The sequence below is a fragment of the Homalodisca vitripennis genome, chromosome 4 (genome assembly GCF_021130785.1).
Source record: "Homalodisca vitripennis isolate AUS2020 chromosome 4, UT_GWSS_2.1, whole genome shotgun sequence".
In the NCBI taxonomy this organism is placed as follows: domain Eukaryota; kingdom Metazoa; phylum Arthropoda; class Insecta; order Hemiptera; family Cicadellidae; genus Homalodisca; species Homalodisca vitripennis.
The window spans coordinates 164,838,624-164,854,637 of NC_060210.1; the positions used below are offsets into that span (position 1 = coordinate 164,838,624).

The window sequence follows — 16,014 nt, forward strand, 5'->3', positions numbered from 1 at the left end:
GTTAAATACCGACATATTTCTGTAAAAATAATTTCTCTCCATTTATACATTACAATAGCCTATAAAAATATAACAGAGAAAGAAAATATGCGAAGTAGTGCTAGAGTAATCCCCTTGAGAATTACTACAACAATTGTGGGCCTAAATACCGACATATTTCTGTAAAAATAATTTCTCTCCATTTATACATTACAATATCCTATAAAAATACAACAGAGAAAAAAATATGCGAAGTAGTGCTAGAGTAATCCCCTTGAGAATTACTACAACAATTGTGGGCCTAAATACCGACATATTTCTGTAAAAACAATTTCTCTCCATTTATACATTACAATAGCCTATAAAAATACAACAGAGAAAGAAAATATGCGAAGTAGTGCTAATCACCTTGAAAATTACTACAACAATTGTGGGCCTAAATACCGACATGAATATTTCTACAAAGACAATTTCCTTCCGTTTATATATTAAAATAACCTATATAATGTATACAGAAATTGAAATGTGAGAATGATTGTGAAATTCCTTGTATGTTTTATTAATCAGTTTGACACGGTTGGTACACATGTTAATTAATGAACAACAAAGAAATTTATTATAGGTTTGGGACACAGCTGATTTATAGTGTCGTGATCTCGAAAAACGATTACTTCCGTTTGTGTTGTGTGTTTATAAAATACAAAAATTAAATTAATTGTCTATATTGCAACTGTAAAGTAACAAAACGAATGGAATCGGCCATGATAAATAAACACGACAGTTTAACTGAAAAATAATGGAATGGTGTGTTTGAACGTAACAGAATTAAACTAGTCTATTAATAGTGGTAGACACATATTTTAGAAGGCCTAAGTGATAGACGTTCACAGACGGATTAAATTGTGTACCGATATTGTTTTATGTGATGAAATCGACCTAACTACAACACGAAACTCCCTGCTGTGAACCCAACAAAAGTAGTGAATGTAATGGGTCCAATTTTTTAAGTGGCAATTGAAGTTATAACGTGTTTAAATTGAAGTTGAACTCTTGTTACATAGTGAATAAAACAATTTTGATCGTCAATCCCAAAAGGTAACTAACGCTTTTACAATCAAATAGGTCTTTATATTTTCTGTTGTTACTATATAGGGGCCTACTAAATCTACAAATCAATATAGCAAAAAAGTAATATTCAAATAATGTAGGCTATATAGCCTACTTGATAGTCTCCGCCAGTTTATTTAGCCTACTGTATGTTTCTTAGCGCTGTCAGTTCTCTGATTCTTGATTATGTTTCTGTTAATTATTACCTTATAATCATATTTGGGATCATATTATCAATACTGTCATGCTTGGAAAGTACCAAAACCGTTATGTTGCTCTAAAAAGAAAAAAGAATCTGTGTACTGTAAGGGTAGAATTATTGTAAACGACCTAATATTGTAAATACCACTGATTAAAGGATTCATGTAGCTTGGAATACTACTACTATTAGTCCTCTACAGATAATGGTTGGCTGTTGTTGAAAACGTCATATGATTTACGTGATCACTTGTTTTAATAATCGACCTATCCCTCGAAAATTGAGAAATAATATCTATAATACCCACAGAAATATTTTATAATGTATTATTCTCTTTTGAACAAAATCCTATTGTAGCCTAGTTTAGAAACATGTTTATTTGAATTGGATAGTATGGCAATTCTGAACATTTTTTCCTAGTTATAAAGGTATTAAAAGCGTGCGTTTAATAAAGACTAAACTAAAGTGTCTGCTTATCACTACTATGGAATAGCAATGTTGTAATTATAGTTTTCCAATTTGGATTGTTTCCAAATATTTCCATATCAGATACTATTTTGTTGCATAATTAGTTATTTAACTCGCATACATGATGTTAAAATGGACTGTTCGGCTTTTGCAAAGTATTTTAATATAATTTATGATGATATAATGACTTCACACAACATACCACAAATATCCTAGGCGGTTGTGCTATTGATGTCTTCACCTCCTTACAAAGTTACCTATGAGTAATAGGAGTTCAAGTAAATATAATATTAAAGGTCATACAATGATGATATATCAGTAACTTCTAGTTATTGGTATTATTAACACCTCTTTAGAAAGCTGCCCTTAGGGAGTACCTAGGTGGACAAATAAATACAATATTAAAGGTCATACAATGAGGATATCTCAGTAGCTTCTAGTTATTGGTACCATTAGTATTATTAAAACCTCCTTAGGAAGCTGCCCTTAGGGAGTAGGTGGTCAAGTAAATATAATATTAAAGGTCATACATTGAGGATATCTCAGTAGCTTCTGGTTATTGGTACCATTGGTATTATTAACACCTTCTTAGGAAGCTGCCCTTCAGAAGTATGTGGTCAACTAAATATAATTTTAAAAGTAATACAATGAGGATGTCTTAGTAGGTCCTAGTTATTGGTACCATTTATTGTGTTAACACCTCCTTAGGATATCTGTCCTAAATTGGATCACCATCAATAAAATTGGTGGCCAATTCAAAATGTCTTAATATTTGACATGGTATTAGTAGGCCTTGTATTTTAAATGTAAACAGTATACAACATGGATTCTTCAAATGAATTTAGGATAAACAGTTAAACAGATAATTCACAAGTGGAGTTTATTTAACAACACATTTATTTATTGTCTACTTTTCTGTATCAACCTATTCAAAAAGAACGAAAAACTGTATTTATATATAATAATTACAGTTTTATTACACAATTCTTTAGCTAGAGCTCTATACTTATTTCGTTTTTCAGTCCATTTTGTGTAAACCTCTTGTATTTAATTTTAAATACATTTAAAAACCTTAAACATAAATTATTTTTTAGAGATATCAAGATTTTATTTTTATTCATATAGTTGCATTAGTCTCATTAAGATCTTTGAAAATGGTATGCTCCTTGAACTATGCTCCCTTTTAAGACTTTTACCGCTTCCTGATACAGTGTCCTCCTGAAGAGATAAAGAGTCACTAATGATAAAAGCATTTTATGTCCTATTTTGGCATGCAAAGTTTCATGTTTGTGTTGTATAATCATTGAACATTTAGAACTTTCTGTGTATCATAAATCTTGAAACTTCCACCGTTGAGCTTATGTGGTTATAGGCTATAAAAATGTATATTCTTAAAATGTTATGATTAAATACAAATACAAAAGTTAAACGCACACTACATGTGGTTAATACTTTACGGAAGTAAAATATAATGTCGCTGATCATACTCATACACACACTGTCCACATTATCGTCCAAACTGTAGTGATACCTTCAAACAGTTATATATGCTGGTAGTGATGCGTGATAAAAGATAAGCGAATATACAAAACTATTTTAAATAGTTTAAATACTATAAATATGAGGCAAGTGATGTGGTTGGTGAGTGTGGTGACATTTCGACAAGTAAGAAGCTGTCTTTAAATACAAGCATTGAAGAGAAGTCTTGTGTTACGATGGAGGAGGGTTCAGAAGCAAATGTAAGCAGGCCTGAGGCTAATGTAAGTAAACAAGACACGGACATTTTTTTATTTGAAAACAATAGGTTGACGGATAATGAGAAGTTTTAAGTGCCAAATTGGTTCCTCAGAGTCATTTTAACTTCCCTTACACATCGTACGGGAATCAACGACGGAAAGTTTTGTTTTCATGGCTGAAAGATGGCTTTCGTATTCTGGAATTGAAGACTCTGCATACTGCGTATATTGTATGTTTATCTCGAAAAAATAAGTGAGTAAGAGTAACAATCAACTTATTGGCCAACTTGTTGATGAAGGTTTTTGTAACTGGAAAAAAGCGTTAGAAAAGTTTGGAAACATACAAACTCGTATCATAAAGATTCATGCATAAGTGTGGCTAACTTTAAAAGAGTAATGGCCAGCCAAATAAAACCAATTCACAAATGTGTAGATAGTAGAAAATACATTCAACCTAAATATAATAACTCCAATAATAGATACTATTATTTGGCGTGGTAGATCAGATATTGCCCTCAGGGGCCATAGAGATTATGGTGAATGTCAAATCAATTGTAAACCAATTGAAAACAAGGGAAACTTTACTCAGAGCCAGAACTGAAGAGGGAGACCAGCATTTACAAACCCATTTTGAGTCATGTTGCAGAAATGCAACATGTAAAATTGGAATTTCCAAAATCAAGTTATCGATGCTTGCAGACTAAGTTATAACTGAAAAATAATGTTAAGGAAGTTAAGTTTTTAGCGTCCTTGCTGATGAAACCTCTGACGTTTTAAAAGATGAACAGTTTTCATTGTGCCTACGTTATGTATGTGACATTGAATGCTCAAAACAACTATCAGATTTGAGAGAAATTTCTGAAGTTCATGGCTCTAACCTCTACTACGAGTAGTGACTTGGCAAAAACCTTAATTAAAGGTCAGTAATGTAGATGTCAATAACTTACGTGTTAAGAGGTACGATGTGACTGCTGCCATAAGTGGGATGTTTAATGTCATTCAGGCTTTCATCCAAGAAGCTTACCTAACAGCAATATATGTTCATTGCACTTCTCATAGCCTTAACCTGGCGTTGTCAAATGTGTCTGAAGTTCCGTCAATCAGAAACTGGTGAGGAAGAGCGATTTGTTGTAAACAACAAGGCGTTTTACAGAAGTACATTGAATCAAAGATAAATCTTCAAACTAACAAAAAAAGCTTCTGTAGCTTTGCCCGACGAAATGGGTACATAGGTTTGATGTGTATTTGTTATGAAAGAACTTCTCACCCCATTAAAGTACCATTAGAAGAAATTACAAACTGGAACGATAGGGACTTTTCTTCGGGAGCTTTAATGATAGTAAGCTCCTTGCGTCAAGGTAAATTTATAATGTCTCTCTTGGCATCAGAAAAACTTCTTTGTTACACTGTAAACCTAAGCAAAAAGCTGCAAAGAATTGATTTGGATTTAACATCTGCAATTACACACGCTGAAACTGTACTTGGAAGTTTGAAATCCGTAAGAGAAAATATAGATAAAGAATTGCATTCAATTTTTGAAGAGGCTACCCAAATCGCCGACACCTTTGATTACTTAATTTTGATGCATCATCCACCTGGCAGACTCAGACAACTGAACAAGAGCAACACACGAACAGAAACGCCAGACGATCTACTATAAACAATCTATTGGGTTGACTATTTAATTATTTCATTGGAATCTCTTTTCATCAAGCATAAAGACTTATTAAAGGGTTTTGAGTGCTTAATGCCATCAGCGAATGTATTAAATACAAAGAAGAAGCCCTCCAAGACAAAAGACAACTCAATTTTCTAAAGCTGTGTAATTGTTATAACAATTATTTATTTGAAAATGGGGGCTACAACGAGGGCATACTCAAGACTGAGTTTCAACTGTTCACAACAGATGTGTGTTTCAATTGTTTGACAAGGGCTTGTTTTCCAATATCCACACATTGCTGAGAATTTTGTGGATCATCCCTGTGACTACAAGTACTGCTGAGAGGTCATTCTCTACATTACGTCGGTTAAGGACGTATCTTGGGAATACCATGGGTTCAGACAGGCTGACTGGACTAGCAGCATTGAATATTCACAGAGAAATTGAATTGACCAGTTCAGGGTACTAAAAAAAATCAAATAGACGTCTGCATTTTGTTTTGTAAATCCATAATTCGTTTTTATACTGTTGGTCTAATTAAATGTATATTTTCCTCTTAATATTAATATTACAATAGCCTATATGCTATATAATCCAGTTGTAACAAAACAATCTTATATGTCATGTTATAATATTCTAGTATAATATTAATATTATAATAATTATAAGCCACTAGTGAATTACAACACATATTTCAATAATTAATTTAATTTTGCTCAAGGACTTTAAAGACTCAAGGATTCCATTTGTGAAGTTGCCTGACGATGGAATCCTTGATTCCGAAAGGCCTCGCAAAATTAAATTAATTATTGAAATATGTGTTGTAATTCACTAGTGGTGTTAAATTAAAATATTTCAATTGCTCCAAGAATTTTCATGAATAAAGGTGTAAATATATACGTATAATTTTTATTGGTATAATATGTATATCAACCACCTCACATCTGTGTTCGTTTTTATACAAGACTTCTCATCATCCAATTAATATTATAAATCTGAAAGTTCGAGAAGATATTTGGATGTTTGATACTCGATCACACAAAATCTATTTGGCATGTACGTTACTTAGGTATAAGGATAACACGTAAGCATATTTTTATTCCGAAATACCGCCCACAAATCCTTTTAAAATTAACATAAAGAAAATTTATTTACCACTAGCGGGCCCGGCGCGCTTTGCTGCGCATTTCAATAATTTTTTGCAAAAGTTGCCCGCGGCTTCGCACGCAATTTCCCGTTGAAAACAGTACACTATATTCACTTATTCTTTTTCTATCACATTCTAAACATTGCTGAGATAATTGATAGTCGTTCCATCGTGAGCCTCTTGGGCGTATTATGAAGGTATGTACCATATTCCTGCCTCTATCTAGCTGTTACCCACGGCTTCGCACGCAAATCTTAAGAACCGAAGTCCTTATATTACTTAGTAAATTTTTTTTTTACTATAATAAATTTTAGATTAAATTAGTTATATCTCCGATGCCACGATTGAGCTTGCTTTGTTGTCTCGATCGAGAGAATATGTACACACGGAGTTTTGAGAACCATACTTCTGTCAAAAAAAACAACTAAGGTTGATTTTATAACATTCTTTATATTTGTAGCCAACGTAAGATAGTAATTATGATATCTGCATTACTCTTCTGATCAAGCATGAGCATGGTTTATATTAAATAAATATTGCAGTTAAAGGTGAATTTTTACGTCAAATTTGAATTGTATTATCTGGATAGTAAAGTCTATGTTTAACAGTGATTGCAAAAACAGTTTAAACAAAATTTGTCGTTTCTCTTAAGCTTACTCTATGCTTTAAAACTATAAGTGTAATATATGTTTACAAAGAACAGCTGATTAAAAATTTGAAAAGACGTTAACATATGTTTGCTGCAATGCATTTCTTATGGGTATTTCTGTAACCAGTGGGGCGGAATCCTGAATCGGGAAAGGGATGGGCATAGCTTATAAACCTTCTCCGTGGAAAAAATACATATACGTACAAATTTTCATCATGATCGGTCCAATAGTTCACGATTCCATAAAGGACAAACATACAAACATTCATTTTTATATATATAGATAATAAAGATGTGCAATATTTTTACAGCTGACCGAGTCACAGAATGCAATGTGCTCTGCCCTAGTATTTTGTATTTACATCAGCTGCCATAGTGTGATGCAGATACTAATGACAAGTTGTATTATCTAGATTTTGTTTTAGATTGCGACGGTGACGAATTCAAACCAATTAGTTTATGGGATTTTCTGGACCATTCTGGACTTTTACTTTTAATAAACAAAATTGTGAATGTATACGGGTAGAGTACTGTATCTGAAGGAACAAACCCGGAGGCTCAGTGCACCAGCATGATTCAACGAACCGCTTAATCTCATCGTTTTTCACTGATAAAGATACCATAGTGATTAGTTATACAAATATTGATATAATTACTGGACTGAACCTGGGAAATGAAATTATAAAGCGTAAAAAAATTGGGAAGCAAGAAAATGTACTGTACGCACTGTATCAGGTTTACATATACAGTATTCATACCTTCGAAAAACGAATACCGAGCGTACAAATACACGCAGCGAGTCGGGTGGCCCGCAAAGTACAACAAAATAACTTCATAACATAGTGTTTATAATATTGGTATGCTACAGGACATTTTAACAGGTAATGAATGTAATTATAATTATAAATTCCGTATACAGAAAAATTATAAAAAAAAATCAAAATTCATGACTAAAGAGAAAACCACCTTCCCACCACAGGGAAGTATTGTAATACAAACCATACAACGAAGCATACCGACTGTCTGGTTACAGGGTGGTATCCGGTAAGAACATACCGACTTCCGCTCCCATGCAGCTGCTAGATAACAGGATATTATCATAATTTTAACAGTTTCCACTAAACATGCTGATACCAAAATATTGGTACCCACCAATCTCCAGCGAAGATTCGGAATAGGTGTGGTCCAGGAGACGAAGGGGGATGCTCAAAACACAAACCTTGGAGCAGAGACGGGAAGCCAGTCAAGCAGAGTCCTAGATACTTCGCGGAAGACGCGGGAGTAAACGAAAAGACGGGCGTGTGTGTGCGGGAAAATACTTTAGGCGTAAAAGTGTCGTGTGTCAGTGTCCAATAATTATGTAAGTTAAGAACTGTGTATCTAAATATTAAGAAAATACCTAATGTGTAGTATCAGAGTTTAATCAATTAATATTAAATATAACTATTGCAAAGAAATTAGATATTGAAATTAAATAAAAAAATACGTGTTACTTCATGTGAGTGTCTTGACACTTGAATTGCCGATTGAACCTACTAATAAATCCGCACACTATAGCCAAGCAGATATTTTATTTATATGGGTCCGGTAAAACGACCTCCCGGAAAAGCAACCAAGCATATCGTACTCGTCCCGTTGACCGACACAACAGACTCTTTTGTTTATGGAATCCAATTAAAACGACCTCCCGTAAAAACAACTCATAGTATATCGAACTCATTTTCTTGACGTCGACCGACACAACAGACTCTTTTGTTTATGGAATCCAATTAAAACGACCTCCCGTAAAAACAACTCATAGTATATCGAACTCATTTCCTTGACGTCGACCGATACAACAGACTCTTTTGATTATGGAATCCAATTAAAACGACCTCCCGTAAAAACAACTCATCGTATATCGAACTCATTTTCTTGACATCGACCGACACAACAGACTCTTTTGTTTATGGAATCCAATTAAAACGACCTCCCGTAAAAACAACTCATAGTATATCGAACTCATTTCCTTGACGTCGACCGACACAACAGACTCTTTTGTTTATGGAATCCAATTAAAACGACCTCCCGTAAAAACGACTCATAGTATATCGAACTCATTTTCTTGACGTCGACCGACACAACAGACTCGTTTGTTTATGGAATCCAATTAAAACGACCTCCAGTAAAAACAACTCATAGTATATCGAACTCATTTCCTTGACGTCGACCGACACAACAGACTCTTTTGATTATGGAATCCAATTAAAACGACCTCCCGTAAAAACAACTCATAGTATATCGAACTCATTTTCTTGACGTCGACCGACACAACAGACTCGTTTGTTTATGGAATCCAATTAAAACGACCTCCCGTAAAAACAACTCATAGTATATCGAACTCATTTCCTTGACGTCGACCGATACAACAGACTCGTTTGATTATGGAATCCAATTAAAACGACCTCCCGTAAAAACAACTTATAGTATATCGAACTCATTTCCTTGACGTCGACCGATACAACAGACTCTTTTGATTATGGAATCCAATTAAAACGACCTCCCGTAAAAACAACTCATCGTATATCGAACTCATTTTCTTGACATCGACCGACACAACAGACTCTTTTGTTTATAGAATCCAATTAAAACGACCTCCCGTAAAAACAACTCATAGTATATCGAACTCATTTCCTTGACGTCGACCGACACAACAGACTCTTTTGTTTATGGAATCCAATTAAAACGACCTCCCGTAAAAACAACTCATAGTATATCGAACTCATTTCCTTGACGTCGACCGATACAACAGACTCTTTTGATTATGGAATCCAATTAAAACGACCTCCCGTAAAAACAACTCATCGTATATCGAACTCATTTTCTTGACATCGACCGACACAACAGACTCTTTTGTTTATGGAATCCAATTAAAACGACCTCCCGTAAAAACAACTCATAGTATATCGAACTCATTTCCTTGACGTCGACCGACACAACAGACTCTTTTGTTTATGGAATCCAATTAAAACGACCTCCCGTAAAAACGACTCATAGTATATCGAACTCATTTTCTTGACGTCGACCGACACAACAGACTCGTTTGTTTATGGAATCCAATTAAAACGACCTCCAGTAAAAACAACTCATAGTATATCGAACTCATTTCCTTGACGTCGACCGACACAACAGACTCTTTTGATTATGGAATCCAATTAAAACGACCTCCCGTAAAAACAACTCATAGTATATCGAACTCATTTTCTTGACGTCGACCGACACAACAGACTCGTTTGTTTATGGAATCCAATTAAAACGACCTCCCGTAAAAACAACTCATAGTATATCGAACTCATTTCCTTGACGTCGACCGATACAACAGACTCGTTTGATTATGGAATCCAATTAAAACGACCTCCCGTAAAAACAACTTATAGTATATCGAACTCATTTCCTTGACGTCGACCGATACAACAGACTCTTTTGATTATGGAATCCAATTAAAACGACCTCCCGTAAAAACAACTCATCGTATATCGAACTCATTTTCTTGACATCGACCGACACAACAGACTCTTTTGTTTATAGAATCCAATTAAAACGACCTCCCGTAAAAACAACTCATAGTATATCGAACTCATTTCCTTGACGTCGACCGACACAACAGACTCTTTTGTTTATGGAATCCAATTAAAACGACCTCCCGTAAAAACAACTCATAGTATATCGAACTCATTTTCTTGACGTCGACCGACACAACAGACTCTTTTGTTTATGGAATCCAATTAAAACGACCTCCCGTAAAAACAACTCATAGTATATCGAACTCATTTCCTTGACATCGACCGACACAACAGACTCTTTTGTTTATGGAATCCAATTAAAACGACCTCCCGTAAAAACAACTCATAGTATATCGAACTCATTTCCTTGACGTCGACCGACACAACAGACTCTTTTGTTTATGGAATCCAATTAAAACGACCTCCCGTAAAAACGACTCATAGTATATCGAACTCATTTTCTTGACGTCGACCGACACAACAGACTCGTTTGTTTATGGAATCCAATTAAAACGACCTCCCGTAAAAACAACTCATAGTATATCGAACTCATTTCCTTGACGTCGACCGATACAACAGACTCTTTTGATTATGGAATCCAATTAAAACGACCTCCCGTAAAAACAACTCATAGTATATCGAACTCATTTCCTTGACGTCGACCGACACAACAGACTCTTTTGTTTATGGAATCCAATTAAAACGACCTCCCGTAAAAACGACTCATAGTATATCGAACTCATTTTCTTGACGTCGACCGACACAACAGACTCGTTTGTTTATGGAATCCAATTAAAACGACCTCCAGTAAAAACAACTCATAGTATATCGAACTCATTTCTTTGACGTCGACCGACACAACAGACTCTTTTGTTTATGGAATCCAATTAAAACGACCTCCCGTAAAAAACAATTCATAGTATATCGAACTCCATTCCCTTGATGTCGACCGACACAACAGACTGTTTTGTTTATGGAATCCAATTAAAACGACCTCCCGTAAAAACAACTCATAGTATATCGAACTCATTTCCTTGACGTCGACCGACACAACAGACTCTTTTGTTTATGGAATCCAATTAAAACGACCTCTCGTAAAAACAACTCATAGTATATCGAACTCATTTCCTTGACGTCGACCGACACAACAGACTCTTTTCGACCTTCCTTCAGAATAACTTTAAACTTTTTAGCCTAAAACCTTCTACAAACTATGACGATCAAAATATAAGAATTAGGGACCAGTCGTTCGCGAGTGATGCCTTTTCATGTTTATATATAACACCATATTACGGCAACATCCTCCCGCCCATGTTTCGAGTTGTGTAACTCGATTCGGCCTGTTTATTCGTTTTCATTTCTAGGTGGATGTTTTCCATTTTAAAAGACCACAAAGTTTTTCTACGTCCAACGAGAGTGACCGGCATCGTCAGTAGATCTCTGTTACGTGACGGATGTTCAGAATCATTATCCAAACGTCTCCTCGTCTGGGGTCCCCCATCGTCTCCCTCGTCATCTGACGACTTGTCAGCAAATCTATATAGGCCTACACGATGTCTACACGACCGGTGCAACCGGTGAAGGCGATTGTACAGAAGTCGGGTCTGGACTGTCGAGGACTCGCGCTTGAGGCGAATACTGAGGTGAAATTGGACTGTATTGGGGACTGTCGGATAGTGTTGTTCTCGAAGTCTCTGAAGTCTTCGTTCTTGTAGCGCTGCTTTTCTGAGCTTCATTCCTCCTCTCTGCCGCATACTCATACTCTGTCGGATATGATTATAAGAATAGAAGAATAAGAATATAATAAGAATATCTTTATTCATAAAAGTGTTACTTGCATATATTTAAAAAGTTTCAAGAATTTTAAACTAATAATTTAAGAATCACTTTAACTATATTTAACACTTAACACACATTTCAATATACCACGCATGATGACTCTTACATCAAAATTAACTAAAAGTAACAAAAATGAAACACTTCACTTATATGATCATAATAACAAATATTTTAATTAAACATACTTTTATGGATATTATGGCCTCTAAAGACGAAACCTGTACAGAGGTTCCTTCATACTAAATTACATTCGTGATAGCTCAGATAGAATGTTGACAATTAATTTAGATTAAAATAACTCCCGTTTATCAAACGTCTGTGTTACTTCTAAATCTATACTTATATGCAACTCTGATCCGAATAAAACGTTCAACTAATGGTATGCAGAAGAAAATTTATATTTTGTTTACTAAGATCGCCGTTCTCATCGGCGGATCCATTCGGTGAAACAGGGGATGATTCGTCTCTATCGTGATCATTTTCCTCGTTAGGCGGAGTTTCAGGACGGTAAGGGCAGACTATTTCCACCGGCGGTTTTTACACAAGAACACCTACAAGTACGACAATGTCACGGAATGCCAACATTTTTTCACTGTCGCTGGCATCCCACCTATTCTGTAGTCGCACTTCGGTCGCAGACTCTATCATGAATAGCAAAACGAGACAGTTCTTTTGTGTTCTACCTACTGTAATTTCTGTAATTTAAATAAGCCTTCTTCCGTTTCAAAATTATCATAGCGCTCTATCGTATTATATCATAAATTCTCTCACTGAGGAAGCTACGTACTACTCTTTTCAACAGGCCCGAAATAGCTTAAGGGAAGTTGAAATCTCCGGAGCTATTCAAACAAATATAATGGAATTTTGAACACACGTTTAAGTTATTTCATGAATTGAAGCTCGTAAACACTGCCTCCTACGACCCTGTTGTGCAGAAGCGACCGTAGGTATTACCATATAAGAATAATAGTCACAGAATGGTTGTTGGTTTCTCATTTTAAATATGAGATTAACAAGAATCCAAACACATCTTTTGTTTTTCTTGTAAAGTACATTACTTTATTAATAACTAAACGATCAAGTACAAACAAGTGTGAGTTCTTTCCGAATAACTAATAAACATTAAAAAATAAAAATGCTTGTGTTGTTTTATCATAGCCTGTTTTTTAATGAAATCTTTAACATTTTAATACTAAAACTAAGTGTTTAGCATTGTTCTTATGGTACCATATATAATATATCTATCCTAGTAAGATAATGTACGAGTATCAAGCCGTTATGTTTGAGTACTCTTCGTACGACTTAATTTTCTTTCATATACATTTAAGTTGGACATAATTCTTGCTGGACAAATGTAATAATCAAAATCCTGTTTAAAATGCTATGTTACATTTACAATGCCAAACAATCGCGCACTGTACGCTATATTGTAATGAATTAGATGAAGAACGACTTTTATAATTCAGCTGCAGAAATCAAGATAAGATAACCGCGCCTTGTGCGTTCTAGGACAAAGTTCTGATAGATAAAACTCAACCTGTCTGGGAATCAAAGCCTGCAGTAACCTGTTACAGTATGTAATAATGATATACTTCGCCGGTTATTATGCTCTTCTGCGCTGGTAATTACGAGTATACTTCGTATCTATGGGTGTAACAACGAATAAACATGTTCACTATCACAGTATTTACACTGTATACTATACCTATGTTGTGTTGTGTTGAAATTTAACAATGTATGGCTATCTATGTTATGTTGGTTTTTTAAATTTAATACATAACTTTATGTGTTGATAAGTAACACGTTCGCTATCAAGGTTACAGTAGCAGTTTCACCCAACATTAGTCACTGCCTCGCTCAGTAGCCGGTATTGAATAGACGTAAGTTCGCAAGTTTGTAATAGTTAGAGAATCATTACTTATGTGTTGATAAGTAACATGTTCACTATCAAGGTTACAGTAGCAGTTTCACCCAACATTAGTCACTGCCTCGCTCGGTAGCCGGTATTGAATAGACGTAAGTTCACAAGTTTGTAGTAGTTAGAGAATCATTACTTATGTGTTGATAAGTAACATGTTCGCTATCAAGGTTACAGTAGCAGTTTCACCCAACATTAGTCACTGCCTCGCTCAGTAGCCGGTATTGAATAGACGTAAGTTCGCAAGTTTGTAGTAGTTAGAGAATCATTACTTATGTGTTGATAAGTAACATGTTCGCTATCAAGGTTACAGTAGCAGTTTCACCCAACATTAGTCACTGCCTCGCTCGGTAGCCGGTATTGAATAGACGTAAGTTCGCAAGTTTGTAGTAGTTAGAGAATCATTACTTATGTGTTGATAAGTAACATGTTCGCTATCAAGGTTACAGTAGCAGTTTCACCCAACATTAGTCACTGCCTCGCTCGGTAGCCGGTATTGAATAGACGTAAGTTCGCAAGTTTGTAGTAGTTAGAGAATCATTACTTATGTGTTGATAAGTAACATGTTCGCTATCAAGGTTACAGTAGCAGTTTCACCCAACATTAGTCACTGCCTCGCTCGGTAGCCGGTATTGAATAGACGTAAGTTCGCAAGTTTGTAGTAGTTAGAGAATCATTACTTATGTGTTGATAAGTAACATGTTCGCTATCAAGGTTACAGTAGCAGTTTCACCCAACATTAGTCACTGCCTCGCTCGGTAGCCGGTATTGAATAGACGTAAGTTCGCAAGTTTGTAGTAGTTAGAGAATCATTACTTATGTGTTGATAAGTAACATGTTCCCTATCAAGGTTACAGTAGCAGTTTCACCCAACATTAGTCACTGCCTCGCTCAGTAGCCGGTATTGAATAGACGTAAGTTCGCAAGTTTGTAGTAGTTAGAGAATCATTACTTATGTGTTGATAAGTAACATGTTCGCTATCAAGGTTACAGAACCAGTTTTCACCCAACATTAGTCACTGCCTCGCTCGGTAGCCGGTATTGAATAGACGTAAGTTCGCAAGTTTGTAGTAGTTAGAGAATCATTACTTATGTGTTGATAAGTAACATGTTTCGCTATCAAGGTTACAGTAGCAGTTTCACCCAACATTAGTCACTGCCTCGCTCGGTAGCCGGTATTGAATAGACGTAAGTTCGCAAGTTTGTAGTAGTTAGAGAATCATTACTTATGTGTTGATAAGTAACATGTTCCCTATCAAGGTTACAGTAGCAGTTTCACCCAACATTAGTCACTGCCTCGCTCGGTAGCCGGTATTGAATAGACGTAAGTTCGCAAGTTTGTAGTAGTTAGAGAATCATTACTTATGTGTTGATAAGTAACATGTTCGCTATCAAGGTTACAGTAGCAGTTTCACCCAACATTAGTCACTGCCTCGCTCGGTAGCCGGTATTGAATAGACGTAAGTTCGCAAGTTTGTAGTAGTTAGAGAATCATTACTTATGTGTTGATAAGTAACGTGTTCGCTATCAAGGTTACAGTAGCAGTTTCACCCAACATTAGTCACTGCCTCGCTCAGTAGCCGGTATTGAATAGACGTAAGTTCGCAAGTTTGTAGTAGTTAGAGAATCATTACTTATGTGTTGATAAGTAACATGTTCGCTATCAAGGTTACAGTAGCAGTAGCAGTATCACACCAACATTAATCACTGCCTCGCTCGGTAGCCGGTATTGAATAGACGTAAGTTCGCAAGTTTGTAGTAGTTAGAGAA

At 35.4% G+C, this 16,014-nt stretch overlaps 1 protein-coding gene across 1 annotated transcript in view; it reads left to right on the forward strand.

The window, feature by feature from the left end:
- Nucleotides 1-702: 702 nt before the first annotated feature.
- Nucleotides 703-16,014, forward strand: part of LOC124360523 — a 44,980-nt gene continuing 29,668 nt past the window's right edge. Inside the window, exon 1 of the mRNA XM_046814223.1 lies at nucleotides 703-1,074. The gene's annotated coding sequence lies outside the window, so the exon portion shown is untranslated. The remainder of the gene's footprint in view (nucleotides 1,075-16,014) is intronic.